The sequence below is a fragment of the Schistosoma haematobium genome, chromosome 4 (assembly GCF_000699445.3).
Source record: "Schistosoma haematobium chromosome 4, whole genome shotgun sequence".
In the NCBI taxonomy this organism is placed as follows: domain Eukaryota; kingdom Metazoa; phylum Platyhelminthes; class Trematoda; order Strigeidida; family Schistosomatidae; genus Schistosoma; species Schistosoma haematobium.
The window spans coordinates 11,201,101-11,219,595 of record NC_067199.1 but is presented as its reverse complement, the minus strand read 5'-3'; the positions used below and the strand labels follow the sequence as shown (position 1 = coordinate 11,219,595).

Here is an 18,495-nt window from a genome sequence, read left to right as displayed (position 1 = left end):
TGGCATTATTACATAATATATGATAAACATAGATATATTAAACAGTTGGGATCATGAGTCAATTGAAGGTAGACCACCATGGAAAACCTGGAAGCACTGGACGGCCGTTTCGTCCTATTGTGGGGTCGTGGATGCGCACTGCTGAGGAGTCCCGTACTAGGACGAAACGGCCGTCCAGTGCTTCCAGGTTTTCCATGGTGGTCTAGCTTCAATTGACTCATGATCTCAGCTGTTGAAATTTGTAAAACTCTCCACAAAACCCCTTCTGATAGATATATTAAGAAAAAAATACATTTAAAAAAGTACAACTGAAATTGATTAATATCTTCAAGTTGAGAAAAATTTAGTGGATTAAAAAAAGAAAAAGAAAAAAGGAAAAATAAAATTTTAATTATAGGTATTATAACATACCTTAATCTGAATCGATTATCGTCTTGATGAAAAACATTCTACCTAGAGAGAAGAACAAATACAAATTGAATAATGAATAAACTATTCATTTTATAAAAAGAAAAAAAGAAAACTTATATAAAAGACTATCAGAAGGGGTTTGTGGAGATTTTAGAAATTTCACAGATTGAAATCATGAGTCAGTTGAAGCTAGACCACCATGGAAAACCTGGAAGCACTGGACGGCCGTTTCATCTTAGTATGGGACTCCTCAGCAGTGCGCATCCACGACCCCACAATAGGACAAAACGGCCGTCCAGTGCTTACAGGTTTTCCATGGTGGTCTAGCTTCAACTGACTCATGATATCAATCTGTGAAGTTATATAGAAGAACTTATTTTTCTGTAATGAATCTATTCATTAGGTAAGCAGTTGTGAATAAAGTGTTTCGGTAACCAAAAAGAGCATATTTTTTCGTGAAAATTGTTTAACCTGTATATATAATGAAAAGATTTAAACAAGCTAACAACGAACAATAAAAGGGAGAATTTTAAAGTAATAATTTTTAGAAATTAATTAAACATTTACCACCGATGTTGAAAAAAGATTATTTATATATCAAGTATAAACGATATAGTCAGTCAGCTATAACGTAGGACCAAGCACATATATGCATCGATCCAAGTTGCCATATCTCATTAAGACAAGAAGATGAACACTAAATTCATAGAAGTAGTTACTTCAATGGTAGTAATATATAAAAGAAAGATTGCACATAAGGATATAATACAATGAGAAGGAATTAGTTATTAGCATTAAAGGTATACAGCAATTTTAATCCCACGGTTTAAGGAAATACAAAGAGTGTATACACCTACGCCATTGTGATCGATTCTGAGCCATGTTACTAAGAGTCTCAAATTATTGGTTACTGATTTGTCTTGTCGTTTGAAAGCTACTTGTTAGATCTGGTTGTCGTCGATTGCTATGTCGGAAACGCTTATCAGTTATACTCGAGACGAGGGACCTCTGCATTTCCCACGATGCGACAGTAAGTACTAGTATAAGTGAAGATTTATTAACCCCCAAAACACCACGACGACGACTATAGTCGAAAATGCACTCATTCAAATACTGATTGTACACCCATTTTGATTAATAATTAGAGTGAAATCACATACATGAAAAACACTTAGTTATAACAAATCACATACTAAGCATAGTTCATGTCAATTGAATACAGGATATCGTTATGTTATACAGGATAAAATATCATAAGAAAAAAAACAAAACAACTACTACACTGAATAATCATCACATTGAATTAAAACGGAAGTAATGTTGAACAAAACTCATAATGAGTAAATCAATCGATTTTTGACTTTTCTTCCAGTCATATCAGTTACGATAGTCGTGCGGACCCCAACTAAGTAGTCTGCAACTATCAATATGGTTTAAACCAGAACTTGGTGACTTCATGGATTGATATCACATGTTAGTCTGGCAGCCCCAAACTTTCTTCCAACCATCACCAACACTAGTCAGCATTGTGTGCCGTGTTAGTCGGTGGTTGGGCAGGCGTAATACGTGGCCCAACCGTCTCAGTCGATGAAGATTGTGACAACCTCGTTAACTGATTTACCATCATTCTTTAATACACTACGTCCAATAACAGATAATGTATGTTGATATTAAATCTAGAATTCATTGAGAATTAAACGGTATGGTGATATTTGTTTCAAATGAGTTACTTAGTGATAAAGTTACATATAAAAATATAACACCAACAGGATTACAACAGTTTACATCTGATATTTTTCAGCTAAGAAAAAAAAGAACAGTTTCAAGCGATCGATCAGTTTGTAGGTGATTGACATTAATAAAACGATATCACTTCGAGTGAATTTGAAAATCAACTATAAAACCATTTCTTATGTATTTAATTATAAATAACTTTGGGATAGGCTTATATAGATACACATCTTGTTGTGTTAATGAGGTATGGCAACTTGAACCGATGCATAAATGTGCCTGGTCCTACGTTGTAGCTGACTGACTGAATGAGATACACATGAGACGTTCTAATCTCCAAAATTACTAAAAAACGGACAGTTTAACAATACGTCATTGTGATGGTATTGAATGAGTAACATGTTATTAGTCAGGGAGTTATAGAACAACGTAGAACATATCACATATATACATCGGTTCAATTTCCTACACTATAGCAGTATATGAAGATCAAAATATTAAGAAAAATAACAGAATAGTGATAATATTAGCATTATCGGTGATAGTAGAAATGAGTAGGGATATATAATATGATTCGAAAAGAAAGAATGAATTCGCGGAATATGATTATGCAATGGAAGAAAAATAACGAATAAATCTGCGCCAAGGTTTTGAGGCGGTCAAACTGGAACGCAGAATCAGTTCATGAGGTCACTGACTATTTAACTAAGTCATTTAAGTAATTGAAAAATACTTGGTTGAGGTCTGTTCGATCATCTTAACCAATGAATTGAGAAATTTGATCAAATGACTCAGAATCGCTTGCATTGGCGCAGATTTATTCGTTATTTTTCTTCCATTGCATAATCATATTCCGCGAATTCATTCTTTCTTTTCGAATCATATTATATATCCCTACTCATTTCTACTATCACCGATAATGCTAATATTATCACTATTCTGTTATTTTTCTTAATATTTTGATCTTCATATACTGCTATAGTGTAGGAAATTGAACCGATGTATATATGTGATATGTTCTACGTTGTTCTATAACTCCCTGACTAATAACATGTTACTCATTCAATACCATCACAATGATGTATTGTTAAACTGTCCGTTTTTTAGTAATTTTGGAGATTAGAACGTCTCATGTGTATCTATATAAGCCTATCCCAAAGTTATTTATAACTATTCCTATACTAGGAAACATCACTTGATACAGTGATGTATATTATTATACTGACTAAATTAAACATATGGTTATATGAACAAAGTTAGTATGCCACTGTGAAATGATATTTCAAGTGATAGCTATTCACTCAACTTGTTTCAATGTAATTTTTCACTCAAATTAAAGTCAATTAGAAAATTATTGAACATATGCGAGTAAATAAATAGTCGATTCATCGTAGTTTCAAACACCAAACAATTGGACACAATAAGATGAAACAGCATCGAGATGATAACAATCAAGTCTATTGACAAGTACAATATTATGTAAAGTTATATGAGTCGGAATTGTAAAAAATGTTGCACATTTTACAAGTTTAAAACTACAAAATCCTTATTATTATTATTATTATTATTATTATTATTATTATTATTATCACTAGGTGAGTTTACTGTCATATACTTAGTTTGAGTGATGATGACTTCGTTTTCTTATAGCCAAACATCATACCATTATCAAATCGATCAATGAATGCAACATGATTATCTACATGTATCTACATTGTTATCATCATTCCCTATCACTAAATAAATATGAAAAAATCCATGACGAAATAAGCAGTAATCGCAAATTGGGAAGAATTATAAATTATTTTTTCATTTATATATATTAATATTGTTTGGCAGATTAACGTGATTGTCATGGCGTTTAAAAATATTTATCCATTTCAAGTAAAAGAAAAAGAAAACTGTTATGATTGTTGAGAGGAGAACTACAATACGGAAAAAAAAACAGCTGAAATGTATTAAATATTTGTTTGAGTTAACAGTAGAAATAAACGTTTATCTTTAGTTCTGTACAGAAATGATAAACTCGGATATATATATTCACAGTTCTGCCTGACTCAAAATGATCAAATTAAATAATATGACAGAATCTATTGAAGATTTTAACAATAAGGACTGATTTTGTCTAAACAACCTTTAAAAAATTCAAGGTGTTGAAAAGTTGTTTTGATCTAGTATAGGACCCCACAATTGTACCATGCCTCAACTACAGGGATAGAACCCAGAAAGAAACAGTCAGTCAGTCAGCTACAACGTAGGACCAGGCACACATATGCATCTGTCCAAGTTGTCATACCTCATTAACACAACAAGATGAACACCGGATTCATAAAAGTAGTTAATTCAGTTGTGGTAATATATAAAAGAAAGATTGCATATAAGGATATAGTATAGGAAGAAAGAATTAGTTCGTAGAAAGAAAGATATGAAGCGACTTTAATCTCTCAGTTTAAGGGAAGACAGAGAGTGTATACACTGACGCCATTGTGATCGATGCTGAGCCATGTCACCAAGAGTCTCCAACCACTAGTCACGATGGTCACGCGGACCCCAACCAAGTAGTCTACATCTACTAACATGGCTCAGATTAGAAGTTAGTGACTTCAAGCACTGATGTCACGTTTTGGTTTGGCCGCCCCTAATTTTCTTCCAACCATCTCCAATACCTCTAACAGCACTCAAGACCACCAGAAAGAAACTGTTTTTCATTATTTCCTGTTTTTCAATTTTATTTCTAATCAATGTTAGTTCGTGATGTGAAACTTTAAATTTAACAATTTGCATAATATCCTATAATAAAAAAGATTACATTTCGCTCAGTACACTTTACAACTGACTTAAAGTCAGAGTTATACACTTCACATATATATTTAATTACACTATTTGTTGATAGATTGCATTATTGAGCTAACAGAAAATTAACCATAAAAAATTACTAATATAAAACTTTAACAAATACTAACAAAGATAACCAGTCAATAAATAGCAGTTACAAGAACACGATGGTGTTAAAAGACAACAATCTATAGGCTGAAGTTTAAGGTATCAAGTTCATGTCTCAGTGGGACCATTTATATTAATTGGAGTATATCTAGTTGATGAATTCTAGAGAGAGGACAAGTCGTGCAGTTTTAGTTAAATTGTGCGCCATTATAAAAATCACTATTAGAAAGTGACTACAAATAATGAGCAAAGTACTAACTGAAAAATCTCATCAAAATCACTAGAGTTAATTTACCAAATTAATCATAGTAACAAAGTACAAACATTCACAATCGAATGTTTAATAACTTGAATCAAAGTGAATTATTTTTTAAAAAATTTCAATCAGCATGGTGATTTGTGGAAATTGTAGTATTTTAACAGATGAATTCACGAGTTAATCTAAGCTAGACCACCGTTGAAAGCCAGTAAGCTCTAAACAGCTGATTTATCGCAATATTAGACTCCTAGGTAGTGGGAATCCACGATCTTTCATGCGGAAACAAAACTCAGAACCCTCCGTCTCACATAAGAATGCCTAAGCTCTCAACCACTGAGTCGGTATCCAACGATGTTAATGTCTAATTACAATCAATCCATAGTCTTGCTCAACTTTTCATCCATTGTCTGAGGTTAATAACTGTCTCACACCTAACACGGATTGGACCACTAGTCACGACTTCTAATTAGAAGTCCAGGAGTTACACCTTGAAGCTATTCACCGGTAAACTTCAATCCGTGTTAGATGTGGAGACATTTATCTACCTTAGGTAATCGATTAAAAAAATACATTTTCTAAATTTCTTAAAATGAACCGAATAATATTATTATATAATTTAAATAGTTTTAAACTAAACTTAACAAGAAAATAAGCAAATACATGAATTCATTTTAATACCCTAGTACCAGGATGTATATACGATATGATATGGATATATGTATGAAAACGCTTCATTTAGTACGTTTCTCTTACATGGTAAAGTTGGAATCAATAATCACACACAGATATATATATATATATATATATATATATATATATATATATATTGAAAATGAATGAAATATTATTTTGACCTAATTAACAGACTAGTAAACTATTCATAACATTCTATAACTTGGTTAAAATTAAAGTTATACATTTATTTATATGTATATTAGTATAGTGACTTACATTCTGATATCCTTGCCCAACACCTACTCCAGTAAAACAAAAGTATTTTTGTTAATTTAAACTAATAGTATAATGAATAAATTATTTTCCGTACAAATAATTCTTTATAACGATTAGAGTGTATAGAAAAGGTTAAAAGACTATATACAGTAAAGATAAGATTCCAAGATGGATTTCGTTTTTTATATCAATAAAATGAAAGCTTCAACCTTTTATTATTAATTAAAAGAGTTTACATATTCCCATTATCAACATTTAAGATTGGATTGCATCAGTCAGCATTAGAAATTTGTATTATTAATAAAGCAAATACTTGAATATTGTCTGTAGCTACAGGTTTGGTTATATTGATAAATAATAAATAATAGAGGAATTTGAAAAGCTCGTTTCAATTGAATTGAGATTCATCAGTTGAATTCATGAGTCAATCGAAGTTAGACCACCTGGAAGCATTGGACGGCAGTTTCGTCCCAGTACCGGACTCCTCGGCAGTGCACACCCACGATCCCGCTTCACGGGATTCGAACAAAGGACCTACCTGTCTCGAGTGCAAATGCTTAATCTCTAGACCACTGAGCCAGCATCCAACGGTGTTAATGTCTAACTTCAACTAATTCACGAAATTACACCACCGTCCACCATTGTCTTCAGTGAGTTACTATCTCACAACAGACCTAGTTGAGATTCGTTATGCATCATTGAATAAATTGATGACTATCATGACATAGTAGTTTAGTGGGAAATGAATTAGAGTTTATGAGCAATTCGGTATTGGGTTTAAAGTCTCAATGTGAACATTATTAGTGAGATACAAAAACTAGGATGAAAAGAACAGCTTGGATTTTAATATAAGTAAATATAAGTAAACTTCAACACCTTAAATGTTCATTGCATACAACGAATGATGGTGGAAGAAAGTAGTACAATACAATCATTACTGCAAAAATATTTATGGAAATAATTTTTTTAAATTAAAAGCTAAAATATTACGTAAATTACTAGCTAAGATGTTATCCAGAGTACAATTTATGATAATCTCTATAAAAATATCACTCTACATAAACACCAATAGTGCAAAAGACAAGCTGAAATGTTATGTACTATCAATAGCTATTAGACAACGGATTTTGTTAGATGTTTGAATCTTCTATGTTCCATAGAAACATTTCAAAAAAAAATAGTAATTCATATAAAACTTTTCGTAAACATTAAATTCCTTTTATATGATTGGAAAATACTAAATCTTGCAACTATGTTATGAAAATCAAACGACACAGAAAGCCTTAGGTTTCATCTTCATTAGTAAAGTGTTTCCATGAAAAATCATGCTTCATATTAGGATTCGAATACATAATATTATCCAGTGTAATATTCATAAATGGTATCATTGGGTTAACTGGTTTCCAACTAACTTCCTAATTTGTTTTAAGATGTTAAAATACTGAATGATCAGTGAATAGTATCCAATGTAATGTTTGTGTAATCCGTATTAATGATAGGATTCTATCTACTAAATTGCAATATGTTTAGTATTACGATAAGAAACTGCGATTAAACAAAATGGGAAATTTTTCCCAGTCGATCTGAGCTCGAAGAACAAATAACCTTCTCTAATTTATTCGTATTAAGGATTGACTTAAAATGTAATTGACTAAATATTTATGAAAAGATGAGCTTTAGCTAAAAAATGAATCCACGACACAAGTTTTGACCTACATTAGGAGTCGCTGGTTAGATGTAATAGTATCTTAAGATTGATATTAATATCGGAACTCGAAACAATTACCTACTGTTTCAAACATCAGTGCGTTACCCACTAATTTGCTGTGTCCAGATAGTCGGCAACTTGTTAAACGGCTGTAATATTTGCATAATGATTATTAAGAGTTTGGAATTATTCATATGTCACTAGTCAAGACTGAAATTTAACCAGTCCACGAAGGCATATATAATAAAACGGCTGCATTCAAACATTTTGCACAGGATCAACATGTCCAAACAAAGCTTAATCAAATGAAATTCTGAATATCAAACAACGGAATACTTCAAACTCTTACTGTCAATGATATAGAAGCTTATGGACTTGATCATTTGTGAGATAGCGTATGTGAACTTCTACATAGTAAAAAGTAAAGTAAAGCTGTTACTCACTCCCTAGTTTTTCATGGTCCTACAGATGATGTGAGTTAATTAAAATTATTTGCAAAAGGCTACTTAAATAAATGAGTAATAATCATGTATTCACTAATCACTTATTTCCAGATGGATTTTCTGAGGTTAATTTTTAGCGATAAAACTATAATTATAATAATAACGATAATTATATGTTACTCTGAAGAAGTGGCTTATATTAAGTCACGACACGTCAGAAACATAAGTTTTTACTCATTGAGACATAACAAAAATATATTGATTATTAACTTTCTACCCAATGCAGCTATCAAGTCAGACCTTGAAACTGATACCTACAAAGTAATAATAATATCAGTCAAGTCCAAAATGAGACAGTTATCTGCCAATGATGACGCTGGATAGGAGTTGTGTTTTATAGGATGGATGAATTAAAGTTAAAAATCTGAACCCAACAGCAGTTAATTTTAGCGCATAGTATAAGTCTTCAATGGAACTTCTGTAGGTCAACCAATTTAGCCATTGTAACCTTTAACTTTCAATGTAAATACTCATTAATGTATTTGGTCATAGAAAAATAAATATCTGTTCTATGGAAATATATTATTCAAACATCTTTGTTAAATAATCTGAGTAACTGACTGAAATATACACTCACATAAGTGAACATGTTTCCTTGGATACACCTTCAAATAAGCATCTAATTAATGTTTATTTCGGTTTTTAAATTGTTTCATTCAAAAATGAACTGAAATCAGATCTGAGTATAGAAAATATAATTGATCGAAAAATTAACTAAGCCATATCAATAAATGTAAATTGTATTTCCATCAAACTAAATACGGTATGAAATTGAAATTAGTTGTTAACTTAAATCATTAGATATTATTTAAATAGTTTAAGCATAGTGCGCTTTCTCTGTTAAACATAACAGTTCAAGGTTCTGTTCCTCGAGAGGTCATCTATAACCACTGCTTATCAATCTTATACTAAAACAAAACACATCTCCAGTGTTCTTCGGTTTCCAATCCTTATCTAGCTTTATGTCAGTCCGTAAAGTAAACTAAAATTTTCGTATAAACACAGGAAATCTTTTAGATGAATAAAATTAGTTTAAGTAAAAAATTTACTGTGCATTTTTAAAATTTGATTTTTATCAAGAACTGAAGTCATTTGGATAATTAATAAAAGCCATGAGATACTGAACAAATAATCTACATTAGTTTGTAACGATAAGACAACATATAACAATCGTTACACAAGAGCACAAATACATAAACTTCAACATTCATTATAACTTCATAGAGCTCCTAACCCGCAGTCCCATGGTTCATAACCTCAAGTTTAACCAAAATGTTAGACGGTGCGATCAAAAAGCATCTGTTTTATCACGAACATAGCTAATTACACAGATTCTAGTTAGCCAATAAAACTTTACCACATTCATACTGATGTTAATCACACCAATGTAAATTTGTTTCTGTTGACATGTGTGTATGCGATGAAAATCCCTTTAAAATAGATATAAGATGGAAAACAGAGTAAAACTTAAGTAAGGAATCGATGCTCCAAATAAAAACTGATGAGATGCATTATTTTTTTAAAATTTCATTATATTCTCTGGTTGAAATCATGAGTCGATTGAAGCTAGACTACCATGGAAAACCTGGAAGCACTGGACAGCCGTTTCGTCTTAGTATGAGACTCCTCAGCTGTAAGCATCCACGAACCCGCCCCTCGCGAGATTCGAACCCAGGACCCGTCAGTCTCGCGCCAGGCGCTTAACCAACCAGACCACTGGACCGGCATTCAATGGTGCTAATGTCCAACTTCAACCAATCCAAGAAGTTGCGCCACCGTATACCATTGTCTTCAGTGAGTTGATATCTCGAAACCGACCTGGTTGAACTCCATAGGTAACGGCTTCTCACTAAAACTCCAGGAGTATCTATTGAAGTCAGTCACTAGTGAACAGATGATTATTATCAGAAGGGGTCCCATACTAGGACAAAACGGCCGTCCGGTGCTTCCAGGTTTTTCATGGTGGTCCAGCTTCAATCGACTCATGATTTCAACCAGTGAAGTTTCTAAAATCTCCACAAAACTCATCCATTTTATTCTGCTGAGATCTGTTAACATTTAGCATAAAAGTAATTGGATAAAGGAAAAACGTAATTAATCGAAAGTAAATTATTTTATTGGATTAATAACTTGGTATATATATTACATAAATTCATTATTTAGGGTCTCATCATTTATATTGTTGAGTGTGTGTGATTGTAGTGTATTTGAAAGGAACATCAATCAATAAAAAGTATTTTCGTAGGTGAATGGAGTTAAAAATAAATAGTTTGCCAAAGATTCAAATAGCTTTTCAATGTTTATTTGAAAGCAAATTATTAATTAGATATACACTAATGAGAGTAGATAAAAAGTTATTGTTTGAGCATATATGCATAATTATGTTTTAACGAAGCTCAAATCCTTAACCTCCCTACCAATAAATTATACTTTTGTATCTTGATTACATAAATTTTATAGACTGAAGATAACATTCTTTAATGATATTAACACTGATTTTCTTAGTAGGTTTTAATAATTCTTCGAAAAACTCTTTAAGTGTTAGGATAGTTTTGAAAATGTTTAGAACAATCAACATTCTTCAGAACATTTCAAGAGAATTCGAAAAAAATGAAGGATTGTACTGTCAATATAAAAAACTAAACCATTTACAGATTTCATTACCAATTCTAGCATCTCGAGAAGTTTCTAGAATATCAAAACTACAATATAATTGTAAAAAATGCCCATATTTTTTATATATAAATTAATCTTAGAAGTAGAACTCTCTACAAACTTCTAGCTCTATTCAATGTTCAACAGTAATATATTTTTAGAGGCTAAATAGAGGTTAAAAAGTTATTATTTAAACATTCACATACAAAACATATCATATCTAACTAGATAAGGAAATAAGTGATTAAAATAACCAGACTGAAGGCCCTGGATCCGAATCCCGCGAAAGGGATCGTGGATGCGCACTGCTGAGGAGTCCCACAACAGGACGAAACAGCCGCCCAGTGCTTCCAGGTTTTCAATGGTGGTCTAACATCAATCGGTTCATGATCTCAATCAAAAACTTAACAATCTCCACAACCCCTAAACTGATAACGTATTTATAAACCCGGAATTCCAATAAATGCTATCGAATTGATTCTTATATATTTAAATGATTAGTTTACAGTGTATGATTGAATAGTTATTAGTTTACTATTAAATTTGTTTGTTTATCATTAAAGAGATTAGTTATATTAGATTTTAAGTGAAACGATATATTTCTTTTCTATAAAAAGAGAATATGGAATTTATGAAAACTAAATAATCCAATTCTAATTTGTATATACATGATCGTAACTCATTTAATAAATACAGCTTAATGTAGTCAACTTCAAGTTATATTATTTGTATGATAGATGGTGACAGCCATTTAGTAGTCGAAATGAAAGTGAATCAAGGTCCAAACTTTGAACATAAAGACTAAAATATAAATAATTTAACTATTAAACTTTCATATATATGTAAACATAAATGACTTTCTTGAAAGAAGAAGAATTTTATAGAATAATACAAAAAAAACCGCAAACTTCTGGATAAATTCTTTTTGTTCAAAGTATAAAACTCAGGTAATGAAGTCAGTTTAAAGATATCTTAATCAGTCTGCAGCGTTTAATATATTCGGTATGTGACTACCAGAAGAATCTAGAATAGACGTTTCGTCTAATTTGGGACTTGTCATCTGGATTCACCTGCATCACAATGTTAATATTTATGATAGAACTCGAACCCAGTATTTTACATTCCTCAGTCGTCAGATTCAGGAACAGTTACGCACGTTTTCTACATCCTTACTCAACCAGTTATGCCAGTGCAAAACTAAGAATGATTGAAGAGCTGTAGACGATATACCGAATAAAGTGTATTCAGATCATATAAATATAGATATTAGTCATTCTGACCTAGACAAAGACATATAGACTGTGATCTTTACTAAGTGGACAATGTGTTTAATCCAATAGCATACCTTGTATATCATCTTTTATTTAGTGCTTAGCGTTGTTATGATATACAAAGTCAAGCAAGCGGTGTCTGTACTTGTTCAGCCTACTATGATGCTTTTCGCTTCAACCTTCAACACATTTTCCAGCACATCCAAAGACTAAATCTTAAATGTTTTTACTTTTTAAATTTAGGTAATTAGTCGGATTTCAACAATGGGTTTGGAAAAAAACTACTGATTTCCTTTACAAAAATCAGAGTGTAAAAAGTTTCTTCATTTTCTCTAAAATTAAAATAAGATGAGTAAAAACATGCACCAGGGACTTTTTTAAATGTGCTTATTGACACTAAATAATCAGTAAGATGAAATTCAAGTGTTCACAAACCAGTAAAAAGTTTATTCGAGATTAGTTATTTCATGTCATGTTGATTCGCAAAATATATAACTTTTATAAGAGATGAACACGGAAAGTCCACTTAGGGAGTTGGAAAACCCTGATTCCAAATCAATGGTGCACATATGCTCCAGAATTCTGAAGGAACAAATGGCGTATGAACCCATTATCGGTCACCGGCTCTCATGGGACTGCATCTCTTTACATTGCTCCACTGCCTTGTGGATCAGACCTTTAGGTGGAAGGCTCCGGGAGTAACCTCCTAAGAAAGTCACCTGCTTCGGTTTGGCCACCCGGGCAGCATCAGAGCTGATAAACGAATCAAGTGACTTGTGTGGCAAATATGTATTTGTCCCCCCCCCCTTGGTACTAATATTTATGTGTTCAAATATATAAATTTATAGGAGATAAAAACTTAGTGAAATTAAAAAGAAAATTATTTAATATTTTTAAGTAAAAGCTTATTAATCTATGTAAAACAGATACTTCATATTCTATGAGTAAAGATTAAAGAATAGAATAGAATTTCTGAAGTATACCCATTTGTTCTTCTTTCTTAAATACAAAACATAATCTGAATGACATAGCTATCGTTACAAAGGTTTGACTTGATAATTTCGAATAAATTGAGCATTGGGTAGATTAGTATAAATAAAAAGTATTATATTTGTAGATATCCTAATGAGTAGAAAAATTAGATTTTTTGACGTTTCGTGACTCAGTGTAAGCCATTTATTCAGAGAATAAATAATAAAATCAAAATTAATCCATTTTAAAATAGTACAAAGGAATAAACAATACTATAAAGATTATACTAACTAGCAGTAAGTTACTAAGGCCATAAACTTAGCGTACTTCCTTTCCTTTCCCATGTTTGAAAAGTAACCTAAGTCAATTGGCTTAAACAATTCGTGACATAATTATACCTTTCAGTCGGAATTTAATGAACTTTTTTTCATTGGAAATTAAAAATATAACTCTCTTTAAAAAAAGAAAACTTGACAAAATTAAAGTTTTTAGTATTGTAATATTGCAACAATTGGATAGTTTGCAATTTATAAACATTATTGAATAAGGTACTAAATGAATTTTCTCAATTAATGATTATCATCTCAAATCAAAACTAGACCGAAAAGTGTTTCATGTTTAACTTATTTCGTCATATTGCTACATTCATTTAAATCGAATACTGTTTCAATGATGGACATTCACAGGCAGTTTTATATAGCAATGAGAGTTAAAATTAAAGTGGGTTAGGATAAAGATAATGTTAAATACTCAGTAAAGTAATTAAGCGAAAACTTGTAGCTAAAGTTTATCCAAAAAGGCAATGAAAGCTTCACGATAAAAACCATTCCAACTGAGAGAATGCTAACCTATCAAAAAGATAATAAAACATCCTACCTCCTAATAAGTATTGCTTAGCAATCTCGTTATATAAATACATGTATATCAATTGGCTTCACTATTATGCATACGTACATATGAATCAACTAACTTAGTTGAAAGTCTTGTTTCCTGACAATCTTCTTCATGAAAAACAAAATGTAAATCGAATCAAATAATAAATGTTAATATTAAAAAAGAAATGAATGGAATTAGTGATTTTCAAAATCAAATATTATGAAGTTCACAATATCACAACATAAACAAACTTCAATAGTTAAACTTCTTTCAATGAATCAATGTTTTATAGTGGAACGAAATGCTTTTTAAATGAAACAGTTAATAGGTTATCCAATAGTTAACAATTCCACTTACCGACTACAAGATCATGATATTTTGATTCCCAAGTAGATAATTAAAACAATCCACATCCTATTCCTACTAAATACTTGTTATAACTTTTGAACGCCAACTAGGGAGTAGCAATTTATCGATCGAACCAGTGACGCATAAAACACGTGCGAGCAACCTAGAGTCCTGATTGGTCTCGCTTCCTGTCTAGCCCAGCCAGTTAAGTCCAAAACACCAATCTCAGCATCTGCAATATGAATCCTTATATTTCAAACATACTGAGTTTATATACCAATCAAACAGACCACAACGTAGCATAAAATAGAAAATAACATTTGTACAAAATTTGGCCAAATGTGGCTGTGAATGTGGGAGGCAGTGACTAATAGACAGGTCATAATTCAAGAATGGTAAAACGTATAATAACGGTTCATAGGTCAAAATAAAGTTTATAATAATAGGAATATGGATAGTTTAGTTATTTAACAATTATACGATAAAAATATACGTTTAGTATAGGATCCCAAAGTTACCATTCATTATGTTTATCGGGACCTAACAATACTACTTATATCTATCTACACAAGTAGCGCACACCACACTTAAACTGATCATGAGTATCTAACCATATGTCATGATGATCAGATGGACTTAAAGCAGGTAATCAGTATCTATAAACATGTCTCAGATCAACTGTTAAGAACTTCATGGACTAATGCTAAACTTTTTTGATTGCCATTAGCTCACATTCAACCAAGAAACTGTTCCCTTACGTAGTGATTCAACTGCATTGAGTTCCAGCAATTAAATAGACTAAAACAAGTAAGCTATCATTTCTTAAATCTTTCTTCTATTCCAAACGATTACAGCTGAGTAGGAAAAGCAGCAGTCAGATACGATTAACATACCTTCCGTACACTCCGGATTTTTATTTTCCTAGGAATGACTTAAATCACTGTAGCCTACCTCTAACCTTGAATTGAAGTTAGTATAGCTACATGAAATTATTATTATAAAGCTGAAGAGTACTTTTATTGCTCGAAAAATATGTAGTGATGTTTTAAATCATTTTCAATAATTTGAATAATTGAGAATACATAATATTGCGGATTCACTGAGGCACTGGAAATCAAAGAGAAATGAAGAGCTGAACTATTTTAGTCTAAAAATATTCAGCTGAACCACGACTTTACTTAACGTTAATTCCATTACCTTCAGGTCTTGAAACAATTGCGTCATATTCGGATAACCAACTTGGAACCTCGTGCTCTATACCATTTCGTGAAATTTCATGACCATCAGACAAAAATGACAAAGCTGGAACTAGAATGAAACAGCCATAAAATTCCCCTTATCTTTTAGTGGTTTTTAAGCTGAATACACTGCATTATTTGAGTTATTTTCAGCTGATTTTTCTCAACAGATTTTCTATGTATATCATATCATAATCTATACAAGTTTCACACATGTAATGTTCTTTTCTGAGTCAATCCTTCTAGATACAGCGCTATACTGTTGACACTAAATACATCAGAATTACGAGATTTTTGTATCATTATGAACCGTTTACTTCCATAGTTACATTGCGGTAGATTTTTAATAAATAGATGTCAAATATGAAAACCTTACGTCAGTCATTTTAGTCGATAACGTGCATATGCCTCGCACTAAAGTCGTGAGAGACAGTGAATTAAAGATTTATCCATGAATCGTCAACGGGACAGGTGCCTTACAAATTGTATGTAAATACCTGCACTCGAGTCCATGTATTATTATCAACGTGTGAACAAATATATTTGTTACACATAAAGGTGATTAATATCTTAGTGACAAAACACGATTATAATAATAAAGCTTCAGCTATATTCGTGACGCATTGAAGAATGTTCTTTTTCATAAGTAAATAATCAAATCACAAAACCATTAAAATCAGAATGCTAAAGATCATAAGTAAATTGTTTTATATATTATATTACTTATAATAAAAATAAGTAGTTCATCAATATCAAATAATATATATCTATATAGACAACATGAAAATGAGCATCGATTTAAAATAACACAAAAAAATTCAATCATAACCACTATTAACTTCATAAGCATTGGTCCTAATATTCAACTTGGGATGTATCTTTGAAATATTTCACTAAAGATCACAAATTATTTTGAAACTGACTTAATACATATCTACTAGAATACGGAACTGACAGATTTAACAGTTCATTAACTTACATCAGAAGGGTTTGTGTGGATATTATAGTAATTTCAATGGTTGAGATTACAAGTCGATTGAAGCTAGACCACCATGGAAAACCTGGAAGCACTGGACAACCGTTTCGTCCTAGTATGGGACTTCCCAGCAGTGCACATCCATGATCCCGCCTCGCGAGATTCGAACCAAGGACCATTGAACCGGCATCCAACGGTGTTAATGTCTAACTTCAACTAATCCACAATGGGACGAAACGGCCATCCAGCGCTTCCAGATTTTCCATGGTGGTCTAGCTTCAAATGACTCGTGATCTCAACCACCGAAGTTCATTAACTACCTAATAAATGATAATTAAAGTTGTATTTAAATTCTAATTTTTAAGAAAAGTTTGACATTGTGACAATATTTCAACATCATAGTATATCTATTTCGATGTTAGTTAATAGCAATAGATAAAACATTTACCTGATCTCGGCGTGATTCATGTTGTTTATCATAATTGACGTTCTAATAACACAACAGGAACATTTAAGATTACGCTGCAGAATGAAGTAAGTTGGACGCTCATAGTAGGAATTATGAGTATCTTCTTTTTTTTGCTTAGGAGTTTTGACAGATGCTATTCATACATTTCCTTCAAGTAATCATCACCAGATGTACGAATCATCGTTATCGAATTTCAGGTACAAAATAATACACTGACGAATTTTTAAACACCACTGAGTAGTTCATCTTGTATTGGTTGTTTGAATCTTCCTATAGACGTTTAGGACTGCAAATGATCAGTCTGTCCTGGACAATTCTTTCCGGTTTCTATTTATCCTTTCCATGTCTGCTTCTGATTCCCAACGCAGTGTGCTATTTGGTCTACCTCTTTTTCCGTTTCCCTTCAGGATTTCAAGTTAGCAATTGCCTCATGATGCAGTTTGATGATTTCCTCAATGGGCGTCTTATCCACTTCCAACGTCTTTTCTTAATTTCCTCCTCAGCTCGAAAATGGTTTGTTCTCTCTAACATTAGGTTGTTGCTGATGGTATCCGGCCAACGGACATTGAATATCTTTCGTGGACATTTGTTTATAAATACTTGTACTGTTTGGATGATGATTGTGGTAGTCCTCGAAGTTTCAGCTCTGTACAGTAGAACTGTCTAAACGTTTGTATTGAAGATTCTGACTTTCATAATGGTTGACAGTTGCCTTGAGTTCTGTATGATATTCAACTTTGTGAATGCGGCTAATGCTTTACTAATCCACAAATTTGCGTCTGCATCAGATCCTCAGTCATTGATGATACTGCACAGACACTTGAAAGTTTCTACCTCTTCCAGATTTTCTCCATCAAGTGTGATTGGTTTGGTGTTCTACGTGTTTTATTTAAGAATATTTCTTTTTCCCTTGTGTATGTTGAGGCCTACTGATGTAGAGGCTGCTGATACACTAGTTGTCTTGACTTACACTTGTTCGTGTGTATGGGATAGAAGAGCTAGGTAATCTGTAAAGACCGAATCTTTCAGTTACATCCAAACTGTCCATTGTGTTCTGTTCCAGTCAACCACCGGACGAAAGAGAAAGGAGGAGAGTAAAAAGCCTTGTCTGACTACGAGCCTCACTTGGGATGCATCAGTCGGCTGTCCTCGATGCACGACTTTGCACTGTAGTTCATCGTATG

At 32.2% G+C, this 18,495-nt stretch overlaps 1 protein-coding gene across 1 annotated transcript in view; it reads right to left on the bottom strand.

Annotated features, from left to right (window-relative positions):
* Positions 1 to 18,495, bottom strand: part of ENTPD3_1 (Ectonucleoside triphosphate diphosphohydrolase 3) — a 112,761-nt gene that overhangs the window by 77,608 nt on the left and 16,658 nt on the right. Inside the window, exon 2 of the mRNA XM_051215640.1 lies at positions 412 to 453. The gene's annotated coding sequence lies outside the window, so the exon portion shown is untranslated. The remainder of the gene's footprint in view (positions 1 to 411; positions 454 to 18,495) is intronic.